The 22,037-nt window shown below is 37.7% G+C and overlaps 1 long non-coding RNA gene across 2 annotated transcripts in view; it reads right to left on the bottom strand.

Annotated features, from left to right (window-relative positions):
• Nucleotides 1-22,037, bottom strand: part of LOC110261584 — a 335,036-nt gene that overhangs the window by 73,776 nt on the left and 239,223 nt on the right. The window contains exon 3 of one of the 2 annotated variants that reach the window (XR_002345886.1): nucleotides 11,292-11,460. The exons of the other annotated variant lie outside the window; for it this stretch is intronic. This is a non-coding gene — a long non-coding RNA (uncharacterized LOC110261584). Of the gene's footprint in view, nucleotides 1-11,291; nucleotides 11,461-22,037 lie in introns of those variants that run through there. 2 annotated transcript variants of the gene reach the window in all.

Raw genomic sequence — 22,037 nt, forward strand, 5'->3', positions numbered from 1 at the left:
GAAAGAAACAGGTTGTTTTCGTAATTAACCATCTTCAGGTTCTTTTCTTCCTCAGATACTCCCCAAGTTACACGTGTTGTTATTGTGGACAAATCACTAGAAACTAAACCAACAAAGAATAAGACTGAAGTGAAAATAAACTAATAATCCTTGACCTCACCTACTGGAAGCATATTGTTTTTTCTGAAATGATTGCTGTGGAAACAGAAAATCATTACTGGTTGAAAGCCTGAGAATATGCTTTAGAGGTAAAGGTCATGGACATTTGAAGATCATAAAAATATTTGTATATAATGTATCGTGCCATGAGTGGCTGTGTCTCTGCCGTCTACATGTGTAACTCTCTTTGAAAGTTGAAGATGCTCTTTAATGAAAGCAGTTTCTAAACAACTCCAGTTGAAATCATGGTCATACTATTCCCCTGAGGATTACTTCATGCTCTATAAAAATACACACATTTCCAGGTTGTGATTTTCTAAGTGTTTATAATTCTCTTTTGAGCCAAAAAAAAAAAAAAAGAGTGGTTTTTTTCCCAGTCAAGGCTATGAATCAGATCTTGTAGTCAGTAAGAGTCCACTGTGGGTTGATGGGGAGTACTGGGTTCAAGGACTCATTCACATTCATCTGCCCTCATAGGGCAAGGTGCATGTGCCCTCCAGAGTCCTGTGGTCCGGGTCATTCTCTGAGCTCTGCCACTTATTACCATGTGCCCTTGGGCAAGGTGCTTGCTCTCTCAGACCTCAGATTTCTCATCTGATGAGGCCAAAATAGCATGGCCCATTCTGCACAGGTATTGTCAGGGTGAAGTTAGGAAATGCATGAATGCTTAGAAAAGTACCAAGCATGTAGTAAGCCCTTACAATCTATTAGTTATTATTATCACTGAGTCCAGGTCCACTGCCAACCCAGATTTCCTGACTACACACCAACTGACATTTACCTCAGCTGTTCCAAAGTCAAATGGAACTTTCTGGAGATTTCTAGAATCCTACTTGCCCTCCTATCCACTTGTCCAAAGCAAATTGCAATTTCAAGATTATTCATACAGTCCAAGTTCCCTTAAGTGTCCAAACAATAATACTGAAGAATAAAACATCTGTGGGTCACACACCTCTAGAGTCAGTCTGCCAAAGATGAGATCCCAGTTTTGCAATGTTAGCCATATGTCTTTGGGAAAGGTGTATGAATTTTCTGTGTGCCAATTTCCTCACCTATAAAATGGGTATAACCATAGCTGCCTCTCAGAGGACAGCTGTGAAGAGAACAGTTTAATGATGTAAAGGGTTCAGCCCTTCAGCCTAGTGCCTAGAAAAATGTAAATAGTCAAAAATTTTAGATGGGAAAAAAGACAAATGAAAAATGTAAACCCTGATTTGAATTCCCAGATGAGACAATGCCCTGGGAGTCCCTCCTTCCCCAAACTGGAATAAATCACAGAGAGAGAAAATGTCTGGTCACTTCCAGGTCATGAGCTCCTGCTCTGTGGGAGCCACATGGGGAGAGGACTTCTTGCACATGAAGTTCAGAGAGGATGCCCTGCAAAGTGTTGGGGGCCCAGACCCTTGGAATTCTGTGCTGCTGAAAATCTGAACTTGGAGGAGGACATGTTCTCAGTTAGAAATTTTCATGAGAAATCTTTCATTCAATCACTGATTCATTTTACACTATTGGATGCTGTTGGAAATGCCAAAAATCTAAACTCTAATCCTGGTTCTTGAAAGAAATACATGGTGGGAGGGGGTAGGGAGGGGGGAACCAATCAACTAAAACCAATTCCATATAGTGGAAGCTTAGTTTGGAATCTCCCACTTTCTTCTCCTTGGAAATATCATCCAGAGAAATAAAGATAATGGAGAAACTAAAAATTTTCAGTGAAGCTGGGATTCAGATAAAATCCACAAACTCCAGGTTGTAAATTGGTACTGCTCAAGTTTTATCTGATCAGTAAGCCTATGCCAGAAGGTGAGTGTTATCGAGGGGCAAAAAAAAAAAAAAGGAGTTTGGAGGAGGTCTAGCAGTGGTAGAGGTCAGAAAGTTCTAGCAAAAGGCATCTCTCAGAAGGAGAGGGTCTCCCCTGAGCAGGGCTGCTGTGAGAAGAATTGAGGTTGCACAGGACACTCTCAGGGAAGGAAACAGGGAAGAAAAATCCAGGACACATCCACTGGGGGCAGGTATCTGAGAGAATCTTCAAAAATACCTTCTAAAAGGGATGCTACTTTTGGTGGGCAAGGACTGTATCCTGCAACAGTGTGAAGAAGCAAGGAAGCTCAGGATTCTCCTTGGCCAGGCAGAGGTGCTGTGATCAGTGACAGCCAACCAACGCAGGGCAGAAGGAAACCATGGGACTCATTTACATTTGCTCAGCATTGCAGAGCAATGAGCAAATGCTATGTGCTGGGCACGAATCTAAGCATTTACATATAGTAGTACACTGAATCTCAACAGTTCCAAGATTCAGGTTCTTTTTTATTTATTCACTTATTTATTTTTGGTGCACCTGTGGCATATGTAAGTTCTCTGACCAGGGACTGAATCTGAGCCACAGCTATGACCTATGCAGCACGTGCCGCAACACCAAATTCTTTTTTTTTTTTTCTTTTTTTTGCCTTTTTGGCACCACACTGGTGGCATATAGAGGTTCTCAGGCTAGGGGTCGAATTGGAGCTGCAGCCTCTGGCATACACCACAGCCACAGCAACGCCATATCCAAGCCACATCTGTGACCTACAGAACAGCTCATGGCAACAACACTAGATCCTTAACCCACTGCAAGGCCAAGGATCGAACCCGCAACCTCAGGGTTCCTAGTCAGATTCATTTCCACTGTACCACAATGGGAATTCCAACACCAAATTCTTAACCCACTGTGCCAGGCCAGGAATCAAACTCACACTGCCGCAGAGACAACACCAGATCCTTAAGGCTGTGTGGAAAAATGCAAACTCATATGATATTAAAAGGGAAAATATTCCCAATATTTAAAGAGACCCTAGAAATCATTAAGAAATGGACCAGCAGCCCAACAAAAATATGGACAAAAGTCATGAAGAGTTAACAAAAGCCAAAAAAAGACATATAAACAAAACTTACACGTATGAAAAGATATCCAACCTTATTCACAGTAAGAGGGTACAAAATTAAAATTACCCTGGCATACCATTTTTACCTATCAATTTTGCAAAACCAACTTGTTGACAAATGCTTTACTGGTAAGGCTATAGGGAAAAGGCCATTCCCCTGAATTGCTGGTGGGAATGCCCTCTCGAGGGCAAGTTTTCGGCATATTTAACAAAATGATAAATATATTTAGCATTTGACCCAGCAATTCTAATCATGGAAATTCATCTTACAGATACCACAGCACACATAACAAATGATGTATATTCAAACATATTTCCTGCGGTACTGGTTATAATCACAAACATTTGGAAATTGCCAAAGTGTTTTTCAGTCTGGAGCTAGTTAAATTAACTGTGGTGCATACACATGAACAAATACAAACTACTGATTATCTCTAGGGTGTTTGGGGCTGGAAAATGAAATAGAAAGGGTAGAGATGAGAATAATGCTTCTCCTGTAATACTGCCTTGATCATTTTTTAGTATCATTTACTTGGATTTTTATTTTTATTTAAGTGTTTTGAGACTTTTACAAATTTTCGTATTGACTTTTTGAAGAATTCAGGCCAGGCTGGTTTTTTGTTTTTTTTTTTTTTAAATAAATAAATAAATAAATAAAACTACGCAATTGTTTCACTTTTTCCAAACTAAAAAATCAAATTAAAAAGTGCCAACCAATTAAAAAGCACAAACCATCATCAATCTAGTAGCATTTCAGATTCTGTTTTAAAACAAAAACTTTCAGTCAATGACATGCCATTGTGGAGGAAAAGAGAGTGGATAGTTTTTAAAACATTTGCCTACATATATATTTACATTTTTTTCTCACATTATCCTCCATCATACTCCATCACAAAGACTAGATATAAAGGAAAAAATAAAAATCATTTTAAAAAATTTAAAAAAAAAAACTGCCTCTTTGGAAACTGGAGAAGGAGTTACTGGTTTGGATGGCAGCAAGATGAGAGAAACAGATTTATTAGCAGAGCACTTGTAGACTCAGTCTGCATGGTTTTCCTTCCTGTGGGCAACGTCTCACACTCAGGCCTCTCTAACCAGAGGAGCAAAGCCTACAGCTATCCAGGCCCTCACATCACTCCCATGCCTTCCAGAACCATTATCCTCCTTTTCTCTGATAACCAACCACACATGAAGCCCTCATAGCCCAGGCTTTCAAATCCAGAGGCACCTCCTTTCCCTTTACTTATTTATTTATTTATTTATTTATTTATTTATTTATTGTTTTTTAGGGCCACACCAATGACATACAGAGATCCCCAGGCTAGGGGTCCAATCAAAGCTACAGCTGCAGCTCAGGGCAACACCAGATCCCTAACCCACTGTCAGGGATCGAACCCACAACCTCATGGCTCCTAGGCAGATTCGTTTCTGCTGCGCGCCACGATGGGAACTCCAGCCTCCTTTCCTTTTGAAAGGAGTCCTGAGCAGCTCTGAGCTGGGCCTCCATAGGCCATAACTTTGAAGCCAAAGAAGGTAATCTATTCTCTGTGACCACTATGTGTTCTAAGGACACAATGAGAAAGAAAACTTATATGCTAATAAATGTATTATCCACTTAGAAAAGAGAAATTTTGGAATATAAGCCTCATTAAATTCTCATTATTTACAGATGAAGCAGTTTGAATTACCTCGTAGGTGTTTGGGGTTGTGGGTTTGTTTTTTTTTTTTTTTCCCAGAATTGTTTCTTCCATTATTCTACATGCAATGGTTTTGTCATTTTAAGTGCCCAAATTTATAACAAGCATTTAATTATTTTGACAGTATACAGCAAAATGTGCATCTCACACAAGGAAGCAGATTTGGTTTTACGAAACCCTTCCTGAATTGTCCAAGAGAGAAATCTGAAAAATCTGAAAGCCTAGTTGGTAAATAATGCCAAGGCTATTAGAAAATAAAAAGGATATGTAGAATTCATTCTTTTATAGCTCCCATTAACAGTCAATGTGGTAACAAAATATAATGCTGTAAATCCTTCTGAGTTAAGCGAATAAAAAGGCCATAATAAAGGTCAATTTTACTGCCATCAATTTGCAATGATGGGACATTTGGTTGCCAAAGGAAGCAGCAAATGCAACCCCCAGAATTATGGCATCGCTGGAAAAAAAAAAAAAATGTTGCTATTATGGCAAGAAGTGCTTTGAGGAGATTTACACTGAACTCAACATTCAGCTCTGGTCCAAAATAATAATGTGAATTCCTTACAAATTGCACCATCCCTGTGCAGGGCAGTGCAAAAGATAAATGCATTGTCATACTACCATGAAATGGAGTCACTATACACAAGATGGAGAAGTTATCATCCATATTTGAAATATACACAAAAAACAAAGAGGAAAAATGATAGTTTCATGAACAATTAATGCTATCCATAATTACAATGTGGAAACAAAGTAACCACGAGGGGACAATTGTACAATAATGAGATTTGGGGGTATAAATCCTTCTCAGAAATGGTGAGAATGTAATTTTTATAAAAACAGCAACACAAGAGCACAAAATACAAAAGTGGAGAGACAGTTGCTTTTACTTTTAGGATTTTTTTTTCCATAGGAAAGCTGAAAACTAAAATACCCAAGAAGCATTAAAATACCTGAGTGATGCCATGATCTCGTAATCTCCCTCTGTTTGAGCCTTCACTTGTGTTATCCCCCAAATAAAACTGGTCTTGTAGGCAGGATACCCATATGCCCAATCCTAATTTATGTTTACATTCAAAACTATTTGTAAACTAGAAAGAATTTAGCGTGGATTTTTACATGTACAACTGGCTGCTAGTAGAGGCAGTCCTTTTACCCAACTACTGGGCCATCAAGAAAAGAAAAATGCTACATGGGATTAAAAGTGACAGTCGATTAAGAGTATGGAAGAAACCTCTGTCAAACAAGTCAGAAGAAGCTTTTAAATGGCTCCAGTTTCCATTTATAATTAATTTTTTCCTAAATTATAAAATGCATGCTCAGTGCAGAAATTCAGAAAAGAAGGAAATTATCTGTAATACTACTACCAAAAATGAATAGTGCAATATTTTAGCATTATTACATCTTTCTAGGATCCTATTCTGTCCATTTATATGTATATATGAACATATATGGGATTATATTGCAAATAATGTTTTGTAACCACTTGATATTATACTAGAAATGTATTTCCCATGATTCTCAATACCTGTGAAGTTTTATATTAATATCCAAATTATCATTTATTTAGTAAACTTTTTTTTTTTTTTGGCTTTTTTTAGGGCCGTACCCATAGCCTATGGAAGTTCCCAGTGTAGGCACTGAAATGGAGCTGTGGCTGCCAGCCACAGCCATAGCCACATCAATGTAGGATCCAAGACACATCTGTGACCTACACCACAGCTCATGGCAATGCCAGATCCTTAACCCACTGAGTGAGGCCAGGGATTAAACCTGCATCCTCATGGATTCTAGTCAGGATTGTTAACAGCTAAGTCACGAAGGGAACTCCCCTAGTGAACCCCTTTTGTATTTATTCAACAAATATATATTGAGCATCTATCATATGACCCACTGTTATAGGTGCTAAGGCAGGAAAGGAACATCCCCTGACTTCAAAGAGTAAAGTGATCACTATGGTGCCTAAATAATTTGTAACAGTGTATGTAATTGGTTGCTCGTCCCAGAAGACAGTGCTGCCACTTTGTAGAGAGTTCAGGGAAAGCTTCACAGAGGAAATTAGCAATTGATATGGGTTTTGTAGAATAAATAGGAGTTAAACAGGGCAATCATATGAGGATGAGAATTTTCGACAGTAGGAAGAGCATATCTAAAGTTATGGAGACACGAGTGATGATGGTGTTGCCACACAAGAAATATTAAGTCCTCTTCAATTTTTAAAAATTGTTTGTTGCAATATGCATAGACACCTGTCAAAGTGATGTGACCAGGCTTTCTGTCATCAATGCACCTCTCTTTCTTCATCACATGACTTCATAAACCTGGATTTTATGTATGTTTCATGTTACTTTTGAGTGTAGCTAAGCCATCTGGTTGGGGAGGAGAGCTTGTGATGTCAAAAAAAAAGAAAAACATCACGAGAAACGGGTGGATTCTGAACATTTTAAACACATTTTATATCAGTTGAGAAGGGAGATATAATTCAGCAAACTGGCTCTTATTCTAAAAATACAGTGGTTCTAATAATTAAAGAGGGAAAGGCAAATTCTAAAAACATAATATTAGCTGAATGTGTAACAGATCTCAAATACACAGTGTCTTCAAGCTTATCCAAAGTGCATCGTAAACTCTTGAAATCCAGATGATGACATTACAAACAGCAATGAATCTGGAAGAGCTGTTTGGGATTAGGTGTTAAGAACACTTCTGAGACTCTTGAACCTTCATATCAAATCCATAGACAGTATCCTCATGTGACTGGTTCCAGGACCCACCAAGGAGAACAAAATCCATGATGTTCAAGTCCCAGGGTCATCCCTTCAGATGTGCAATTCTGCATCTATGGATTCAACCAAACTCAGGTCATGTAGTATTGTAGTATTTATTTAAAAAAAAAAAATCCGCTTCTAAGTGGACAGTTGTAGTTCAAAGCTGTGTTGTTCAAGAGTCAACTGTCTAACTACATCTCTGTTCCCCATGTCTCCTTGGAGTTATTTGGATTTGTCCTTTGACAACCTACCTGGAGATAGTTCACCTGGTTTGGAGTTATATACCATCAGTGACTTCAGTCTGTTTCAAGATATGACACCCTGATTTCTAGGGTTCCCTGTCAGCCACAACAATGTTTGGTTCCCTGTAGAGCTGGACCTGCCTGCTGTTTTAGAAACCCTGGATCTTTTCACTGGATTCCACCTGAAAAGTTTTGATGATATGTTGTATATAAATCAGACCCACAGATCAGAGCAGAGCATTCCCAATAATGACATAAAAAACAAAATATTTACCAAGCAAGGAGTAAAAGTAAGGTCCCTACAAATAACATATGAGGATGCAAAATTACAGTCTGCGTTGGCACACCACTGTTCTGAGACCTGTGCTCATTTGTCTTTAGGAAGCTATACTGGCAACATCCCACTAGCTAAGGAGCCATGAAAATGCCTCCCCATCCTCCAGGCCAGGAAGAGTGATAAAGAGCTCTGGCCCTGGATTCCAGGGAACACACTCATACAGCAAAGCAGAATGATTCTGACAATGAAACTGCAAGCAAGACGATGCTCTCTTCTGATAAAAGGCACCCACTACTGCATTTGTCAATTTAATAGGAATCATTTTAAGCTTTTAGTGCCTGATAAGGGAATTAAATTTTACTTAGTTATTTCCATAGAAACTAAAGAGTTTGCAGAGAAATTCGGCATTTGATTGCTTAATCACATCCTCCTAAATGTTATTTTCAAAAACCAGCATTGGTTTTCAAAGACTGGGAGCTGGAAGCAGGAAGAACCTGACAGGAAGAAAGGAGTTACAGTAAACCGCTATAGTCTATTAATCAGCTGATATTTTTAAAATTAATGTGTTTATCATCAGCCCGTTTCAAAACAGAAATGTGCCAATATGAATGTATACATAAACTGCTTGCAGATTCCCACTTGTGGTAAACATGCCTAAATATTTTTCAAGCTATAAAAAGAAACCCAAATAAATACCAGCTGTGCAGGTTTATCTAGGAAGAGAGAAAATATGGAAAGAAGAAAAAGAAGGCACTGCTGCATTGTTAGGGTAAAAGGAATCCATATGATTAGAAAGTAGGAGTGATGGGTTGTGGGGTTAGAAGGATAGGGAAATACACAACTCCTTATTTCCACGCTGGAATCTTGTCTTGGTCATCATCCAGAGAGCTGACTATATAGTCACACGGTCTGTACCAATGAAAGGGCCACTTCTACTTCTTAGCTCACTCTCTCAATCAATCATCCTCTCTCCTATTTCTTAGTGTATTTTTTCTTTTCTTTTTTGGCTGTGCAAGAGTCATGTGGAAGTTCTCAGACCAGGGGTGGAACGCACAGTACAATAGCAACCCAAGCCACTGCAGTGGCAATGCTAGATCCTTAACCTGCTGCTCCAAAAGGGAACTCCCTTCTGTCTTTTTGTCTCTCTCTGTCTCAATCTTTCGCTTCCCCTGCATGCATGCAAGTCTGCATGTGATCCTGACTTTTCTCTGCCTTTCTGTGTGTATATGTGTACCCATGTCTCTCTGTCTCTTGCTCTTTCCTTCCTTCCCTCTTTCTGTCTTAACAAGGCTCTGCCTCTCCCCTTCTTCTTTGTCCCTAGTCAGACTGACTTTTCTGTCTCCAAATGCACAAAAGCAAACAAGAAAGCCTCAGGCCTTATTTACATTACTTCCCAGGGAACAAAGGATAATTAAATTGAGTCCAGATTTTAGGCTCCCAAGAGAGCACTTAATGGATCCAGGTATAACATCTAATTCAAACAGCTAAGGTCATGGGGGCACATGGAGTCTCCTACTATAAACACGGACCCACACACTGAGGGGCAGGTGGGGCACAGGCAGTTCTCAAACAAGGGACATATGGAGGAAACATCCTTCAATGTCGGTGACACCTCATACATGAAAATTTTCTCAACTAAACTAGTTCAGAAAGATGTTCCATTTAGCATTTAAATATATGCCACTTACTTTGACACATGTTCATTCTCTCATCTTGAGAAGTTACTTTTCTCTCTGATCTTTAGTAATAACCAAATACCGTACTGAATTGCAGATTGAATATCTGAATATAGGTGACAGTAGTTAAGATCCAGCTTGGCATGAGGTCAATAGTCAATAAGGGCATCATTGCCCTTACTTACAACATTAATAAGTGTTGCCCCTTTGGGCTTCTGATCTTGTCCTCTGTTTCAGACACAGAATAGGTACTCAGAAAATCCCTGTTGATTGATCAGTTAATATTCCTAGGGACCTGAGAACTAAAACTTAAGTGAACAGTTTCTTCCTTCCTTCCTCCCTCCTTCCTTCCACATCTGCAGCATGTGGAAATTCCTGCGCCAGGTATAGACTTGCACCACAGCAGCAACCCAACAGCTGCAGTGGCAAGGCTGGACCCTTGACCCACTGAGCCACCAGGGAACTCTGAATGTCTGATATTTCTCATGCTATGCTGTAAAAGGGATGCTTAATGAAACAGAGGAACCTATGATCATACATCAAATGTATAAGTAAGTAAAGGTACATAGGCTCAAGAGACTAAAAATGGTTTGAGATTTTTCTTTTGCTAGGATGACAAATTTCTAGGAAGTTGCGGAGGAAAAAATGCCAGAGCAGACAGTATTATTCACATATATAATAATGCCTCAAGTTTCTTACCCTGGGTTGACTCTAGTAATCTCAAGACTTCTGAAAGATGACTGAAAGAGGATTTGAAAATGTTTAGAGAAAGACCAGAACCCTGCCATCCATTCTTCCCAATATCTACAACCACATACACAAAACGCAAATTTCCTAAGAATAGGACACTGGTCTGTTTTGTTCCCTACCATATCCCTAACACTGATCACAAAGCCATAACAGAGTAGATGCTAAATATTTCCTAAAAATGTGTAAATTAACAAAATAAATGGACAAACCCTACCACCATCCCCAGGAGGGCCAGCTTTATGGGTGCGTGCAGTTTCTCAGAACTCCAAACATAGACGGACCCCATGCTGATTTAATGCTCTGTGGTCATCATCTTCAAATCTTGATAATTGTTGAACAAAGGGTCCCCTTCCTCACTTTGCACCAGGACCTCCAATTATTTAACCAGTCTTGCTTTTCATGCTATGTAACTAATACTGAGTAATCATCAATATCTCCCTCTACACAGCATTAAATATAAGTGTCTTAGGCCATTTGGGCTACTCTAACAATAGACCACAGACTGGGAAGTTTATAAACAACAGAAATTTATTTCTTAGAGTTCTGGAGGCTGAAAATCTGAGATCAGGGTGCCAGCAGGTCAGGTGAGGACCCTCTACCAGACTGCAGATTTCTTACTGTATTCTCACAGGGTGGGTGGGCGAGGGATCTCTATGAGGTCTCCTTTATGAGATCACTAATCCTATCCATGAGGGCTCCACCCTCATGACCTAAGCACCTCTCAAACCCCTACCTCCTAATACCACCATTGGACAACAGGATTTCAACATATGAATTTAGGAGAGGGACACAAACCTTTAGACCACAGCATCAAGGGAACAGCATCAGGAATGTGGATGCTTGCACTGAAACAGCTGTGGAGCCCTTGTGCAGATGCAGCCCCTCCACGTCCATGTTCCAGTCTTCACCCAGTGCTTCCTGGAGTTTCAAATATATGCTTCAAATATCCCACCTGACTCTGGGTCAGTCTCTGAAAGAGGATACCACCATTATGGACAAATGCCTCCTGGGTTCCAGTACACTGCTATCTTATTAGCTTTTTAAATTCCAGAGGCTAGTGGTGTGTCTCTTATCTACCAACCTCTCACATTATAGCTTAATATTGTGGTTATTACCTGTGTATTTTAATTAGGATTTATAGTTTGGTATATGTGCTGCTGAAGTGAGCACTAGGGTTTATTATAGTTTAGGGTATTTATTGGTTTATAATAAATCTATGGGTTTCTTATCAAAGACTTCAAATCAAAGCAAGCCAAATTATTTGTAATTTCAAGACAGATCACCTAACAAGCTATAACATACTTTTTAAGGGTAAACATTAGCATATTGAATCCCTAATAGCATGAAGAGTTAATATAAAAAAATTTTGAAAATCTATACTTTATAGCATACTTCCACTTGACATGTTTTTCTTTTCTAATATAATTTTCATTATTTTATATTTTTATAGAGTAGTGATCTTCAATTCAAACCACCTTTCTCTGATCATAATATATGTTCTCACTTTCAATGAAAATTTGTTCTTGTCACATAAGAATCCAGTGTTATTAGATTCTATTGCAATAATTTATTAATATCAAGTCCATTAAATGATGACACACTAGGCATAGAAAAATATTCCATACTGAAGAAATAATTCTGCTTCAGTTTTTTTTTTTTTAGTTCTTTTAAAATTATTTGGAAGCATTAATAATTATTTTAAAAGATTTGTCACAGAAAAGGATAGGGCAAACATTTGAGACTAACAAAGCCCATCAGTATGTCTATGTTAACAATTCTGAATTTACTTATTAGTTTCAATCTTCCTCTAGTCCATCACATTTTAAATGCCCCTATTAAAATTATATGAAGACCTTAAGGTATTAAAAAAAAATCAAGTTAATGAGTGAGAATGGGATTTATCTCTATCCACTGAATTATGTAGAACAGCTCCCCCTTCAAGTTCTCCCACCCCTCATTCTTAACTCTTTTAAGTCTTTTTTAGCCTGTCTTGGTCTAGCATTATATTTCTGCTCAATTCTGAACACTTTTCACTGTTTCTTAGTCTTTCTTCATCCAACAGCATAACATATTTAGAGAAGTCAAACAAAAGTGTTCATCCTCTTGGATGCTCACTGACCACCCATCTCTGTTCTGCCCAGCCCCCTGCTCATGGCTTGCTCACCAGTCCTTTCCTTTGTTCTTATAATTCATCAGCCTGGTATAGAGAATTCACAACCTAACCTGAGCATTTAGCACCCTGCACAGAGAATACTCAGCTCAATTTTCTAAAACAAGTAAACAAAAGTAGCTTCAATTTACAAATAGAAGGACAAGGGTTGTATTGGGGGGGGGACAAAAAACTACACAAATATATAAAGTGTGTGTGTCTATTCTTCCATCCATTTAAAGTCCAGACCCCTCATTTGGTATGAAACTACACATCCTGCCTAATTTTCAAACACGTACCTTATAGACTAGATATACTCCAGGTACCAGTTACCACACTTTTGTCTCTCAGCTCCAAACCCAATCTCCTATATACTTGGCTTTATGATGCTGAAGCTGAGCCTTCGCAAATAGCATTTCTGCCTTGCTAGCATCTCCCTATTTTTGATAGATGGAGGCTGAAAGTCTGGAGGACAAAAGGAATTATTCCTTCCTGTTTGTTTCCTGCTATGTCCTGTTTACTTCCTGTTACTGTGAACATCATCCTAACAATGCTTCTTTGGCTCAGAAGTAGCCGTTTCTTCCCATATAAGCAGCTGAATTCTGTTTGCAATTTTTTTTTTTTTATCATTTGTGGAACCAGCCTTGTAGTGGACCCCTCAGAGACACCAGTAGCAGGCAGCTAGCTCTCCTTCCTCAGAGGTCTGAGCCCAGCCCCACATAGCCTCTTTTCCAGATTTCTAGGTTTTAATAATTCCAATTTCTTCCCAGTGTTCCCCTAGCCTTGACTGCTGTGATTGCTACTCTGTAATAAGTTATTGTTCTTTTTATTTTTTGCCTTTTGTTAGCTAGCTAACAACTTTATGCCTAGTTAAACATACTTACATTAAACTAAAACATACAATGACCTATTAGCCACATTTAATCCGCTTTGACATCTTGGTGTTTTCATATACTTTCCTGGAATATTCTCATTTTTTCTCTGGAGACATATGCTTAAAAAGTCTTTATAACACCTATCCTACATGTTATTTCTTCTGTGATTCTTGAACTCCTTAAATAGAATCAGTCCCGTATAATTAGTACAATTTTAGATTGTACATCTTGCTATATGTTAGTTAGCACTAATAATTTATTTACATATCTTTATGCTCTGCTAAACTGTGAGCCCCGCAGATGTATGTCCTAATGCCTCACTCATCTCTGCATACATAGCGTTCAGCACATACATAATAGAAATATCACAAATACTCATTTAATTGATTTGTTTTGTGTTAGTGACCTACAAGTTTCTCCCAGCAGATTTAGAAATAGTCTTCAGCACCAGTATCCAAGGCTTTTGTTCCTGTTCTGTGACATGAGTTATTTAGAAGGATGCCAACTGAAGGAAAATGCCCCCACTAGTCAGTCAACTGTGTCTCGAATTCCATCCTTAGAAAATACATATCACAATACCTAGTATATAATTAGTACGAAATAAATGTTAGTTTTATGTTTGTTTGATTCTGCTCACTCACTAACAGTGGTTCTCTCCCACTGACTTAGAACAAATTCCTCCCCAGGGGATGTAAACAATATACCTTAGCAATATGGCCCATATTATTTTGTCTCCCACTGACACATATTTTAAGCCTCTAAACTAGGCAATGGCCAACCACATACAACCCACCCTGCAGGCCACATCTAGACTCCCACTGCGTTTGTACATAAAGTTGTATTGGAACAGAGCCAAACACATTCATTTATGTTTTGTCAGTTCCAGACTTATCCTTCTATATTATCATGTATGTCTACTGCTAATGCACACACTCTCATCTCTGTGTATTGTCTACAGCTGCTTTCACACCACAAAGGCAGGGTTGAGTCATTCTAACAGAGATCATGTGCCCCACAAATCCCAAAATATTTACTATCTGGCCCTTTATGGACAATGTTTGCCAAGGTCTGCTCTAGACTATTGCCAAATGGGAATAATAATCTGCTCCCCACATTTGATCCACACCATTTATGGCGTTGCTAATGTTATTTTCCCCTACTTCTGCCTGTCCTATCAGTCCCTGAAATGTTTCTGATCTGTCCAACTAAAAGGCATTATTCCTTCCTTAGAAATCTTGTTTCATATTTATCATTCTTATAGCATTTACATTTTTCCTTTGAATTATCATTATGTGTATATGTATGTATGTGTATGTATGTGTGTGTATGTATGTTTACAAATGTATATATACACACATATCCCTTCAAACTGATTATGATTCTTAAAGGATAGGTTCTAGAATTTATAGGTTCTAGAGTCTTTCTGTCTCTTACAGCCCTAAACATAGTTATAATATCAGCTAAATTCAGCCAAAAGAACCATATTCTTTATCAGCAGATTACCTATGCTCCTCTTTCAACAGCCTTAGATCCTAGGTGAACAGACATGCCACGGATCAGTTGGCAGGTCAATATGATGAGATAGGACTGGTTTTTGTTTTTTTGTTTTTGTTTTTGTTTTTGTTTTGTCTTTTTGCCATTTTCTTGGGCCATTCCTGCAGCATATGGAGGTTCCCAGGCTAGGGGTCTAATCGGAGCTGTAGCCGCCGGCCTACACCAGAGCCACAGCAACACGGGATCCGAGCCGCATCTGCAACCTACACCACAGCTCACTGCAATGCTGGATCCTTAACCCACTGAGCAAGACCAGGGATCGAACCTGCAACCTCATGGTTCCTAGTCAGATTCGTTAACCACTGAGCCACGACAGGAACTCCAGGACTGGTTTTTGTTTGTTGTCTTTGCTCCTAATAACACTGCTTAGTCTAAAAGAGATAATTGTTGATTTGACTGTGGTTAACAAGTTATCTTAAAAAATGAACTAAATCATTTTTAAGACTGTATTTTGGGATTTATGGGAAATTGTGACTGCTTTCAGGATTAGTGTATAAGGAACGGAAAGTCTTGGGATCTGAATGTGGGAGAATTTTAGCCAGTTGTTTGACGTAACAAAGCTATTAGGTGATTCACCTCAAATTTTCCCCAAAGTCATTATTCACAGAATGATTTTACAGAATTTATTCTGTTGGTGATGATGAAACAAATAGGAGATTTGAAATCAGGGTAAATTCAGTTTTCTTATATAATTAAACACAAATAGTTTGGTCTCTCTAATTAACATACTCTAATTGTTTTTATCTCTGAGGTAATAAATTGTGAAACTTTCAAAGTATATAACTCAATAAGTGTGTTTGATAATATAAATACAATGGAATTACATGCTCTAGAGATAGGAGTACAGAAGTGACACATTATTTTGTCTTAATAAAATGAGGATTAATTGATTCTCTTTACCCTGCTTATCTTTATTCTTAAGAATTGAGTTTTTTAAAATTCTAAAACAGGAGATGCTGCTAAAAAAAATGCTTCTAATTTATCATAATATTTCCATTTTAAAAAAAAACAAAATGTATATTCATATTAATTTCACTGATTCGAGCAATAGTTCCTCCAAAGTTTGTTAACAAGCCATGGTCAGGTCATCTGGTAAAACACTCCTCTCTACTAAAAGAGGCCCAAGGTTCAAAGTGTAATCCTCTAAAAGGAATACATATGAAAAGTTTGACCTACCTCAAAAGGCTTCTTTCTCTTTATTTTATAATGATACCTTGGGTGATATTAATCATATCATAGCCCCATCAATATTACCTGCACTGTTATTTCAACTTGGCAGATTATCACATCTGACAGCAATGATCAAGCATCTACATGAAAAATGAGAAGGTTTCAAAAACCCTGAGCTTGATTCTATTCTTCAAATATGGATTGCCACTTACCTACAAAAATGTGTTCCTATTCCTCAGGTGGAGACACACCTAGCTATCAAAATTCACAGGATAGGGAATACAGCAACCTGACCACCAAAACCTGGAGCATGACCCTCAGAGCAAAAGAAAACTGTATATAGAGATTTTATTTACCTGGGAAATGGAAAGCAAACACTTGGCATAGCAACAATACTTAGGTCTGACTCCAATAGTATTACTGAATGAGACAATGCACAGAACTATTTTGAAAGGTAACGGAATGCAAGGAAGGGCACGCAAATAACAATTTAACTTACTAGAATGTCAGTGGTGTTGACTCACTACAATTTCAGTGTGTTTACGATGCTTTAATAGAGTGATAACACTGGACAGACTTGAGATACCAAGTAGACTAGGGATCTCCATTTTGTAGAAAAGGAAAATAAAACACGAAGGGTTGCAGTGCCTTGTCCAAAAATCTCCATGGGTAAATAGCAGTAGCAAAATGTGGATTAAAATTCGCATCTCCTCAGAATCTACTGACTGACTATTCCTCCAAAGTTGGGTGGTTTATCTGGGGACACAATTACATATCTACTTATATATGCACTGTGAATATGTTAAAGGAAAACTGTCATCCTCAAAAAAAAAAAAAAACAGAAAGTATAATTTTTTAAAAAGAGATAAAATTGGCCAGAGGGATGGAGTAAGCAAGAGTAATCCTACTATTAATGCTCTTTAAGTGTCTCCATCCACGTGCAGATGCTTGTCTTCTTTCCTGTTTACTAGCCCTTGAAACTTTTATAGATTTTACCACTGGAAACAAGCCAACTTTTAATACTTTCCCCCCAGAATAAATACATAGTTATATGTGTATATATTCTTGTACAATGTATCTAGTATAAGATGAAGCATAAATTTTCAGGATTTTATCATAAACTGTTTAAGGATTTTAATCAAAACTTCTATAGCTCTCATTGTTGGCACCCAAGAAAAAGGCAGAAGAAAGGATAATGACAAGAGAATATTTGACCCAAATAAGAGATATTGGAGCCGTCTGGGAAAAGTTATCAGTGTAAATTTCAAAATACATTTTATGTTTTTACTTGGTTTTTACCTTACTGAATATTAATCTTAATAATACTGTCATTTACCTAGCTAGCTCATTTCTTTTTTTTTTTTTTACCTCTTCCTAATATATGCTTCTCATTACTGCACATATTTTTCAAAATATACATATGAGAGATAATGTCATTCGGCTGGAACACTGTCATAAGATAATAGTTCTCTGTTGCTAGATAAATGCCAAGGTGAAGCTAGACACTTATTGAAAGTAAATGTCGAGGCAAATTGAGAAACATTGATTGTAAGAAAATGTTCTAATACAGTAGTTCATTTCTGTTGTACCAAATGATGCATGTTGATGTAATCATTTTCTTTAATAGATCTTAGTGTAGTCAAGTTAAAGTAGCTTACAATACAATAGAGCAACTACATTCTGATTGTTGAAGAAAACCAAACTGAGTTTGATATGCAGTCAATCCAACAACTGTCTATAGACAATAAGGCTAGTTCCTAAACCACCAAGCTATGTGTACCAACCGTGCCTCACTAGCAGAGGCTAGTTATTGTCCAACTTTAAATAAAGACTGGCTATTGCACAATTTAGTTTGATACTTGTTCTTTTAAAAAGTTTATGTACTGTTTTCTAGATATATCTTGGCATATATATATATATATGTGTGTGTGTGTGTGTGTGTATCTGTGTACACAATTTAATGTGAGATGACTAACCTCTTTGCCTGCCCTTAGAGATAATTAACTATGCCAGTTACTTATAACTAATAATTGATAAATAAATGTGCCAGAACAAGTGTTTCAGAACAAACATCTAGTCCAGATTTTGAAAATGCAATGTTTTGACCTTTCAAAAATTTGGCTCCCAAAATGCACATTTTCTATTTTGAAAACACATCCAAATTTTCAGAGAGATGACAGCTCATTGAGCAAATTCTGTTCCAGAAGCTTCAACTCAGCATGGCGGGCCATCCAACCTGGCCTAGGTGAAACCACAAGGGAGATCCAGAAAAAAAGTGTCTTCCTTAGAACTGAGAAAAAGTACCATTCACTGAAAGGAATTTCTCAGTGTCCTGGAACTACAGGGAAAATGGAGCAAGGTCATCTCACTGGAGACCAGTTTTGCTTTAAAGAGAGAGAGAGGATACCAAACCAAATTAATTACCCAAACCTCTTCAGTGTTCCCAAGTCTAGAAATAGACTTTGAAGTTTTACAGCATATATTTAAAGCAACTTTTCTCAAACTTCTCAGTTCTCAAAGGCAAAGACAGTAAAAGGAACAGAATTCACCTGAAGAAAAATACAGTCTGTTGTTGGAGAGAACAAAAATAATGGAGAGGTTGGAAGTGTGTAAAAATTCAATTTCACTTAACATTTCTGGTCATAAGGAAGAAAGTAATAAACTGAAAGACAGATGCAATGTAATTGTGTGTGTGCATGTGCATGCATGCATGTGTTGTAGATTCACTGCCACAATAGGAAGTCACAACATTAGCTAAAGTTTTCTTGGATTTTAAATAGAACAAGCTTCTATTTGTATACCTGATACATTGCATAATGATTTTAAATAATACAGATTCCACCAGCCAGCTGAGTTGTTAAATAACCTTGGGAGAGTTATTTGGTCTTAATTGTTCATTTCTACATCTCCAAAAGGTGGATAATAACAGCATCTATTTTGTAGGACTGTTGTAAGAATTAAATAAGGTAATGTATGAAAAAGTGCCTAGCACAGTCTCAATCCAGGGCTCTCAGTAATCATTCTATTAACTTCTATTTCCATTGATATGCAACAATATATTGAACAACTTAGAAATGACCAGTAGTTGGAAAGGAGGAACAATCCTGGGATATGACACTTGGGTATCCGTTTATGAGACTGAAGTGTCTGATGAATAAATCTGTAAGACACTGTCTGGTTCATTCAATGTCACACATGAGCAGTGGATGTTAGTCTATCCCTGCTACTTGGAGGGCAATAGACCTCACATCCTACCAGGCTGGCCATTGGTCCCAGCCTTAAGGAGCTGCCATGTGGTTAAGCAGAGTTTTCTCTTTCCTAAATTTGTAAAATGACAATGAAACTTATACTGACACATTTTTCCTTCCTTAACTGTAGACTGAAAGAGAAAAGAGAATATTTTAGGGTAAACTTTTAAAAATTATCAAAACAAAGAAGGGAAAACTTTTCCTCACACTTTCTGCTCTTTTTTTCATCTCTGGTCTGAGGCTGCTGAAAAGGGAGATTTTGTGGTTGGCATTTCTTTCCTCAGGATTGTTAAGAAGTAATAAGGTAGAACTCATATTACCTTCAGGCCCATCAGACTAGGTTTATGTAGCCTAAGATCATAACTTGGGATTTCAGCTATGCTTGAAAAGAGGTTGTCGAAGAGCAAATCTTCCTAAATTCTTCCCAATAAGAACTCATAAGTTGCCAGAGACACTAGATATACTTAGACATCTGTCTCCAAAGGCTTAAGCATTCAGGTAAAAATAATCAATTGTATATAAAGATAATTGATTTGGTTTTTAACTTTTAATTTAAATGTTCAAGTAATATTGTACATTTACAGACAAATAAAAGAATAAAGCAACAGGTACATGAGTAGGTATGACTCTTAAATTAATACAGCATCCTTTGATTATTCACTTAAATTGTGATTCTCTACCTTAATTAAACATTAGAATCATCAGGGAAATTTTAAAAAATACTGATGCCCTTCTCACCAGAGATTCAGATTTTAGTTCATCTTCAGTAAGGAAAAGAATGAATATTTTAAAATATTCTCCAATGATTCTAATTTGCTACCAATTTTGAATACCAATTACCAAAGGGATCATCCCAAAGTTAATCCCCATTTTAGACAACTCACAATTACAGCAAAAAGGTAGAAGCTCACAGGTGTACCTATCAGCATGGAGCAGCTTATATGTGGAGAATTGTGATCTAATAGAAATAACAAAGGTTTGCTAGAGATATAATTTTTGTTTTTCACTCCTGTGTTGGGATTTGAATAGTTTTATGTTCAGAATAGAAGAGAAATGAATATAATAATGAATTCTATCCACTGGCAAATACAACTGACACCTGCCATGCAGGCTAACGAGGGTTATGATGTGAATCTTTGCGTTATACAAAGCTTGAGGCAAAGGAATTCTAAAATTTTCTCTATGAAGAACTCCGCTGTCAATGTTCTAGCTTAATGGTTTTCTGTTTTTGCTTTGTCCAAGTCACAAAAATATCACATTATGACTATATAGCTTTAATTGATCATGTGGATTCTTATCTTCAGTGGACAGACAATACTTTGGTTTCCCTGGAGTTTTGAGTTAGGGTGTGTATGGCATGAAATCTAATGTAGATAGGACAAACATTGCTCTAGTTCAATAAATGAAGTGTGCAATAGCATAAACGTGAAGTTTTACTACTGTTTTTCTTTAGATTATGCATCTTTATTTTTTAACTATCTCACATACTCTGATAGCAGTGGGCAGGGTTTAAATCTCAAATTAAGTTAGACTTATCATAAGCTTGGTACCAACATAGGTTTTAGAGTTCACTTCTATTACCTTTGGAAAAGCGCACAGATTATGGTAGATTCATCACCAAGGGTATGATTCTCCTGACTGAATGGCCTTGATTCCCTTTCCATCAAGAGATGAAGTCTCCCATTCCTTGAGTCTGGAATGTGACTTACTCTGGTGAGTGGAATGTGGCAGAAGTAACAGTGTGCAAGCTCTGAGCCTCCGCCTCCAGGGACTTAGGGTGCTTCTGCTCTCTCCCTCTCTAGGAACCCAGCTCCATCCATGAGAACAAGCCTGCTGGAGGATGTGAGACCACATGGAGGAGAATTCAACTGCCCCATTCTAGGGCGGCCTGCATCCAGCAGACTTATATCTAATGCAGTCACAGGAAGGAGCCCTAGTGAGAGAGTTTTGTTATTTGTTACACAGTGTTAGCATGAGGATAGACGACATACATAGACCAACTGATTTATAAACATCCTAAGTATGAGACAAAACCTTTCATAAATGTCTACTGAAGTATAATATCCACACATTTCCTAAATCACCAGAAGAAAACAGAGTGTTTCCTCTGGTCATTCCCAATCACACATTCCCAAAATTTGAAATTAAATTAAATTACATGTAAATTCCAGTGCCCCACACAGAGGTAGCAGTCACAGCTAAGGCCAGTCATGGGGAAAAAAGACAATTGGCTTTGAAGCACACGGTGGTCCCCAGCACGATTCAGTCTGGCTGAAAAAAAAACTGATGTTTTTACATGTGTATTATGTTATAGGTTTCTCTGTTCATGTTTCCTTCATCTAATTGTAAAATCCAAGCACCTTCAAAGAATAAAGTCTATTGTTTAGTTCCTGATAGCACATGTTGGTACTAGAACACTCTGACCCTGACCTTCTGAACTGATTCAAGGCCGACCAAGAACAACCGTCAGCCAAAACGGTTTGGGGATGGGGCAGGGAGATTAATTAAATAAGAAGCCTGAAATAGATACTGTTGAACTCATTTTGTCTTT

Source organism: Sus scrofa, chromosome 7, assembly GCF_000003025.6.
Source record: "Sus scrofa isolate TJ Tabasco breed Duroc chromosome 7, Sscrofa11.1, whole genome shotgun sequence".
Taxonomy (NCBI): Eukaryota; Metazoa; Chordata; class Mammalia; order Artiodactyla; family Suidae; genus Sus; species Sus scrofa.